This window comes from Priapulus caudatus, unplaced genomic scaffold (assembly GCF_000485595.1).
Source record: "Priapulus caudatus unplaced genomic scaffold, Priapulus_caudatus-5.0.1 Scaffold239, whole genome shotgun sequence".
Lineage (NCBI taxonomy): Eukaryota > Metazoa > Priapulida > Priapulimorpha > Priapulimorphida > Priapulidae > Priapulus > Priapulus caudatus.
Window position 1 is genome coordinate 211539 of NW_014577300.1, and position 8682 is coordinate 220220.

General features: G+C 41.2%; 1 protein-coding gene across 1 annotated transcript in view; it reads left to right on the top strand.

Moving 5' to 3' along the window:
• Positions 1 to 8682, top strand: part of LOC106807877 (protein Mis18-alpha-like) — an 11814-nt gene that overhangs the window by 1081 nt on the left and 2051 nt on the right. The gene's annotated exons all lie outside the window — the stretch shown is intronic.

The window sequence follows — 8682 nt, forward strand, 5'->3', positions numbered from 1 at the left end:
GTAGTAGTAGTAGTAGTAGTATTATTATTAATTAGGAAGTGTCTACGGGTACGGTAGCCGTATCTTAATGTCTCGAGGCTACGGGTACGGGAGTCCATTCGCTTTCATACTTAACGAGACAAAGATGGCGGCGGTGGCGCCAGATTTCGAAATAACGCCTTGGGAAATAAATTAACGATTTGAGAGTTTAGATGAGCTAGAACCCTAACCCTAACCCTAACCATAACCCTAATCCTAACCCTAACCCTAACGCTAAAAAGGGGCGTCAACGACCGACGGCTACCGTACCCGTAGCCACTGCGTTATAATTATTATAATTATGCGGTTGTGATTCAGGTAAGAATAGAATACCGAGTTTCTTTGTACTATATGTCACATTCGGCACGACAAGACTAGAGTCTAGAGTAGCCCGACCAGTCTGTGCGACGGATTGTCTATACAATTCTATCCCTAGCAATACCGTTTCTTGGAGCTAAGTCTAGAGTAGACCGAATAATTCTGTCCCATATAACCTTTTTTATATTTTGGTGAGGGTTATTTGGACAGAACGGGGTTCATTGAAATTTTGTGAGATCGCATGCAAAATGCATGCGCTGCTAATGCGGCCCGTACGCCGCTATTGGCGCGAAAAAAAACCTACCGTTCCCTTCAACATGGCTTTACCTTGCTACTGATATGTGTATACATTCACTTCCTAAAAGATTGTTTTTCAGAAACCCCGCTTCATTTAACTTTAGTAAATTACGTTCGCCATTTACAAACAATCAGACCAATCAGAGCGAGTCTTACAATTTAGCCCCTGGTTCTCGCTTGTATCTGTGGCGCTGCAGGAGGCCTGATAGACTGGCGTACGGGCTGCATTAGCAGCGCATGCATTTTGCATGCGATCTCACAAAATTTTAATGAACCCCGTTCTGTCCCAATAACCCTCACCAAAATATAAAAAGGGTTATATGGGACAGAATTATTCGGTCTAAGTCTAGAGAAGAGTAGACTGTGTAAAACAAGTCAAGTGTCGAAAACTTTTAAAAACAGAAAGTCCCATCATCAATGACATCATGCATTGCGAACCTGTACTAGTGCACAGGCACTTGGAGCGTTTCAATAAAATATAATGATAAATAAATACGAAATCTATTTACTACCAAAGACTTAATGTTTCTATACTCTCTTTCACCTATTATTGCCGACAATTTCCTGGAAATGCCGTCCAAATGCTCATCTGTAACAAACGCTGGCTGCCGCTGCACACTGACACATTTTCATTTATATATCTGACGGCTGCTGGGCACGGTCTTCGATTTCCTAAATGCCCGGCAGTTTTTAGCTCATCTGACATAGTTAGATGCAGCTTGTAGGGTCGCATGAGTGTGCGTCCGACCATGCGTGCGTCCGGCCGTCCGTCCGTCCGTCCGTCCGTCCGTCCGTCAACAGTTGGGCACAAATCTTAACCGCTTGACGTACGGTCACGATATTTGGGACGTCGGTGGGGGATCGTCAAAACGAGTTGGGATGTACAAAGCCTGACGAAATTCTCGCGTTCGCTCCCGTTGCGCAGTTTATGTAAATGGCTGCAAGTACAGGGCTATAGGCGGCGCAGTGCATTTTGGGAAACTACCACGCTGCTTTCCAACTCCCGTACGAGCCTCGTCAAAGCCGCCAGTGGAGCGTTGCGGCACAAAAATGAGGTCACGAAGAGCGCCGGTGGGTGTTTTCTGATTCTGACAGCCATTTATATAAACTGCGCAACGGGAGCAAACACGAGAATTTCGTCAGGCTTTGTGTGATTTCGCGTGACACAACTCGGTTACGAACACAGACAGTATATTTTTATAACAAGTGAACACTGTTCTTCAAATAGAAACAAGGATGGAGTAGAATGGTTGAATATTTGTGTTGTATTCGTGTGAAATCAAGCGAACGTCGAGCAAATTTTTATTTATATATTTATATATGTCAGTGTGCAGCGGCAGCCATGGCGGCAGCCAGCGTTTGTTACAGATGAGCATTTGGACGGCATTTCCAGGAAATTGTCAGCAATAATAGGTGAAAGAAAGTATAGAAACATTAAGACTTTGGTAGTAAATAGATTTCGTCAGCACAGGCACTTGGACCGTTTCAATAAAATATAATGCTAAATAAATTAGAAATCTATTTACTACAAAGTCTTAATGTTTGTATATATACTCTCTTTCACCTATTATTGCCGACAATTTCCTGTAAATGCCATCTAAATGCTCATCTGCAACAAACGCTGGCTGCCGCTGCACACTGATACATAAATATATAGCAGGTAGGAAACCGTGCTGCCAAAATTCGCTCGACGCTTGCTTGATTTCATACGAATACAACACAAATATTCAACCATTCTACTCCATCTTTGTTTTTATTTGAAGAACAGTGTTCACTTGTTATAAAATCATACTGTCTGTGTTCGTAACCGAGCTGTGTCACCCGAAATCACACAAAGCCTGAAATTCTCGCGTTCGCTCCTGTTGCGCAGTTTATGTAAATGGCAGTCGGAATCAGGAAACACCCACCGGCGCTCTTCGTGACCTCATTTTTACGCTGCAACGTTTTTGCAACGCTTCACTGGCGGCTTTGACGAGGCTCGTACGGGAGTTGGAAAGCAGCGTGGTAGTTTCCCTAAATGCAGTGTGCCGCCTGTGCCCTGTACTTGCAGCCATTTACATAAACTGCGCAACGGGAGCGAACAATAGTTTATTAATTGCCGCAAGTTGCTGTCTACATATGGGCAATTCCATGATTAGTTACGTTACACTTTATGGTCATTTTTACTCTAAGGTTGGCTTCTACATGAAGATGCTTTGATATTATGTTTCTATTTTTGTAGTGTCAATACCTCTAGACAAAACCTACTTCACACCATAAAACAGAATCATGAGACACATTTCAGTAAATGATAACAAGAACTTTAATTTCGGTTAGTTACGTTACATAAAGAGGACATGGAAAAAAATGACAAGATTTTGTCCCCAAAGTTTCCTCAAACTAGGTTCAACTAAAACAAACTGTGACATTCATGTTATTGCTGGTGTCTTGGCAAGTTATTTGATATGAAACATTTTAGTAATAACTTTAAAAATTTTCACAGTAACAACAAAAACATGGTTAGTTACGTTACGGTTAGTTACGTTACACTTTGTCCATGCATCAAAAAAATGCATTTGGTCATGTTTTTCTCACACCTAGTGTGCATGTGCACCTCAAAAACATTGTACATTCTTCAGTTTACATTTTCAACACATATTGTGTTCCTATCTGGATAAAAGTGTTAAGTGCTTAAGTTGTGCTTAAAATTATCATCTCTTCATTAATGCCTAAGCTCAACACAAACTTATTTGCTCATGCTGCCAAAGTAAAGTAAATGCTAGCCTAAGTAAAGTAAGTATGATATCAAACAGTGATGACCTACATGTGCATCATAATACTAGGTAACATATTTAAACAAAAAGATTAAATGAAGGGTGTCTTTCCCTTTTTAGTAATATTAGGAATAAAAAACAAATCTATGCACACATATTGAACGTCTTTGTGCTTACAAACTAAATAAGTGCCAGGTAACAAAGGTTCATTGTTCAAGCTATCTCACAGTCACTTGTTAAGAGTTGCTTATATCAGAACAGAAAATTTGAAGTGTAGCGTCGAGCGAATTTTGGCAGCACGCTTTCCTACCTGCTATAATATATTTATGTGTCACTGTGCAGCGGCAGCCAGCGTTTGTTGCAGATGAGCATTTGGACGGCATTTACAGGAAATTGTCGGCAATAATAGGTGAAAGAGAGTATAGAAACATTAAGACTGGTAGTAAATAGATATCGTATTTATTTAGCATTATATTTTATTGAAACGCTCCAAGTGCCTGTGATTGTAACATTGACTGGCGATTGATCCACTGGCACTGCACTGCCACTTCCACTGGCTGGGAAATCTAGTCGGAGTCCGCCCCGACCACGCTCAGGCCATGGCATGCTACATACAGCACGTGACACATTCATGATTATATATATCATATGACATGTCACGTATACGTGCTGCAGCGTGAGCGTACCATGTATAGATCTTGTTGCCACAGCCACAGGCCTGTGGCGAACCAGAGTACGAGAGCTAGGTGGGGGCGGACTTGATCTTGCTGCCAGCTAGTGCAATTTGACCGAGTAACAATTAAATTAACAAACGTACCGTGTACCGTCATTATCATTAATCCCAGATAGAAAGAAGATATAGATAGATCTCTGTGGGACTTCATCTTGATTAAATTTTTTATCCCCTTTAAGTTTTAATCGGTATCCCCTTTTAATAAAATATTTTCATCTGATATGGCATATCTGTCATAATACCTACAATCTACATTGTCACACCAATGTCTTCAAAAAGTTATTTTATTCGATCTGTCGTTACTGCAGTGTAACGAGTACACAGGGCAGTGCGTACCAATACTCATAGTAGTAGAAGTACTAATACCAAGCTCTAGCTTTTAACCATTACTGGCACTAGCAGTGCATCACCGAACAAATCTTAGGTAATGTGTCACAACCTGCACACAGTCTACCTAATAAACTATACCATCTCCAGGGCCCTAGCTAGGATTTTTTTTTCTGTAGCCAAACAATTAGCCAGAATCAATTTTCATTAGCCAATTTGGATTCCTGTTAGCCACATCTGTAGCCTAACATTTTCTGAACACAAAAAGGCGATAAATAATTTTTCTTTTCTTTATTTTTTCACAAACCTTTATATATGCATGAAGTACAAAATTACACTTATTTAATGCAAACAAACTATTATTCACCACCTGTCTATGACTGAGACACTAACACTATGATTCACCACCATGACTCTGACTGACTGACAGAGACATTCAAATTGTCTGAATTTTTTCCTTTACTGCTGGCAGTAAAATTCTCCTATTTTTTTTGGCACACCACTGGACATAGCACTTTTCAAAGTCAAACATCTCTTCTTCTGGGCCTTCAATTTTGATGGTTAGAATGTCACAAACACTTTCTGTTTTCAGGTTATTTCTCAGAGCTGTTTTAACCAAATTATGTCTGCTAAAACCCCTCTCCACATCAACTGTTGTGGATGGTAGAGTCACAAACATCTACTTTTTACAGTACCTGACGCACAATACGCACGCACGCGCACGTACGCACGCACACACGCACGCGCGCAGTACAGTATAGACAGTACTATACACACACACTATAGTTATTTACAGTAATACTAATAGTTCACAGAAGAGTTTTCACAGCACATGCATATATATACTCTACTACTTTTGTAACTTCGGGATGCTATTGAGGCAGAAAAATTAGCTGCTCATCAAAGCTGACTATATTCCCCAGTTAGTACTTATCAGTTTTACTACTTTTTACAGTACCTCACACACAGTACACACACAAACACACACCTACACGCATGGACATGCACACACACACACGTGCACGCAGACGTGTAGTAAAAATCATTTGACTTTTGCCAGCGCCGTTGCCGTGCCGTGTGTGGAGACAGGCCTTTCTTACACACCAGGGTTTCTTCTGAGGGAAAATTAGACAACGGTGGTAATTCCCAGTTTGGGGAAAAACGCACATGATGGATTCAAAGGCGTGCAGTAGGCACGAATGTGGATTCTGCAGGCAGACGCAGGGGAGCTAGAGAGGTAGAGGGGGTTCTGGGAGTCTCCCCCAGCAAAATTTAAAACATTTGAATGTCTTAGACTGCATTTGATGCACCCCGAAAATAAAATTTCACCCTTTAGTTTAAATCTTACTCTGTTAGCAGACCTACTAAGTCTCACGCTGCGCATTTCGCGGGAGACTCACGCATCTGGACCCATTCTCCCGCGCTCCCGCATGGCCTACGCATTCTCACGCATGCACGCCAAAGAAAAAAAACGAAAAAAGCAGCCCGCGACACCCCTGTTACCCACGTCCGTGGCTGTGCACATCGTGGCTTGTGCTTGCTGGCTGGGGCGGCATTGATTGAAGTACGGGGGGGGAGGGGGGCGCGAATGCACTGATTGTTACCAGGGCCATAGTGGCCGCCACGGCAGCACGGCACTGCCGTGGCACTATTTTGAAGAAAAAAAAATTTGCAGGGAACCAAGGAGCAACATATTATGATATACCAAGGAGATGAAACCCCGGGGGGCACTCACCCCACATTATGGTAGTTATGTGCCACTGCAAAGTCAAAAATGGGGGGGCTCTGGGACTAACTCAGACCTGAAAATGGGGGTCTCTGGAACTAATGTTTGTTGAATGTGGTATGCTCTGGAACTGGCTATGTTCGAAAATGGGGGTCTTCGGAACTAGGGTTTCATTGAAATTCAATGCTATGACACTGGACATGTTTAAAAGAAGGGGTCTCCGGAACTGTGGGGGGAACAGTGATTTGCTTTAAAATCTATGCTGTAGCACTTGAACAAATAATTGTTGTATTATGTAGAGGAGAAAAATTATAACCCGGAGAGAGATGAACGCACGCACGCACACGCACACACACACACACACAGCGCACACATACAACACACACGTTGCATGCATGCCTTGACGGCCCGGCTTCAACGTATTCTGAAGTACGATGCACTGGAACGAAAATATTAAAAACTAGGGTCTCCGGAACGGCAAAAATGTAAGATCTGCATGGTAACTAAACTTAATGCTCTGGAACGAGATATTCTTAAAAATGCGATGCACTGGAACGGAAGTTTAGGGTTAGGGTTGAAAAGGAGGGTCTCTCCCGCGGCACATACCTACCATGCAATATATATGGAGTGCCCCCCCCCCTCCGACCCAGCACGACCCAGTTAAGGCTCAACAATGCAATGGTCATGCATGTGCACCAAGACATGTTAGACAAGGTAGATGAACAAAATGTAATTTCAGAATTTGTAAGTTGACATCCAGGCAGAAAAGATAAAATTGGAATAAAAAAATAAAATTATCAACAAGTTATCTGACTGGACTGTCTGGTATTACTATTAATACTGATCAATTAGAGGTGTTATATCAGTGCTCTAAGATTTGAAATGTGTATTTAAATTTTAATATGACAATGTGCCTATTCAAATTCAAACTTCAAAACATACAGATGTACATAGTGAAAGTATAAATGCAGATTGAAAATAGGCTTGTTTTTTTATAATTATGTAATGATAGTATATACAATTTTGTAAATGTTTTATTAGTTATCATACTCATAATATATATTTTAGATACTTTAGTCAAAACATCAGCTTTAGCTACATTCTTTGAAATATATGAATATGCACTTTTGCAGTGTGACAAGTACTTGTTACTAAAATAATGAAACTAATCCAATGTGTGAGGTTGACAGGATTGTTGCATTGTAACAATTATACATGTACATTTCACGTTTTTTGTAAAGAAAGTGCACAACTGTTATTATTGAATACTCTAACACTACAGTAAATGTATTTAGTTGGGTTGAGTATGCCATCAGAAAAATAGTGCAAATTTTGAGTGCTCATTGAGTGGTCAATGTATTGTAGTTAAAGGACAATTGAAGTCAAATTTCATAACTTCTGTAACGTTTTTATACATAGAAATACATTCAATAACGTATTCAATTTCAAATCTGGCACCCAATTAGTAATAAACACAATAGAAATAAGTGAATAGTCATCTAGGTCATGTGACGTCACCGCCCCATGTTCAGCGACGCCACGCTAACGCACGTTCAGTGTTGTGTATAAGATGGAAACAGACGGCGATAATTTCAATGATTCTAGTGATTACTCAGATGATGATGATATTTATAGTGATTTACCAGTTGGATATAGGTTTGAGCCTGAATATACACAGGAAGAAATTGAGGAGAATAGTCTAAAAAAGCAACGCAAAGAGTCGGCGCAAACTCAAGAATCTGTCACAACATGGCGGAATGGAAGCTTCGGTATCCGATAGGACTGTAGACTAATACTGGTGTTCTTGTGGTGTTTGTGAATTAATGAGTACGGCACCTGAATGTATAATATGCTGCCATGAGAATGATCAGCCCAGGGTTATTGTAGACCAGGTGAGTCATGCGAGTACACACTGATCACCAGGCTTATCACGCTCGGGTAGAATCATGTATCTCTACATGTAATGTAGGCCTACATCATACATGTATCTACGCACGGCAAGTCATGTACATATACCGTGAATGCATTATCCACACAGGTAATATGTATACATGAATATAAGTACATTTGCAGGCTACATGTTTGTGTCTTGACATGATAAATAAGCATGAGAAATAACAAAAAAACATCGAATATTTAAGTTTTAACCACAGTTTTTTCTACACTATGTTTACATAATGGCGTCGCTGAACATGGGGCGGTGACATCACATGACCTAGACGATCTGCAGCCGGATATCCGCGCGAAGCGCTCAAACGCCGCGTAGCGGCCACTTGCAATTTCGCTGCCCTCTACCCAACGCAAGTATTCCGGTCCTTTCTAGGAGAGGCTTGAAGCCGGCTTTTCGCTCTCATCGGCAGTTCTGCGCATTGCACGAGGGATCGCACTACCCAGTTAGGTAGAGCCTGGCTAGAAAAGCTCCCAATTCTTTGTTCGCTACTAGGCGCGCTTTCTTTGCTGTAATAACGGAGTTTTTTGTTCACATTGTAACAATAGCTAATGAGTAGCGT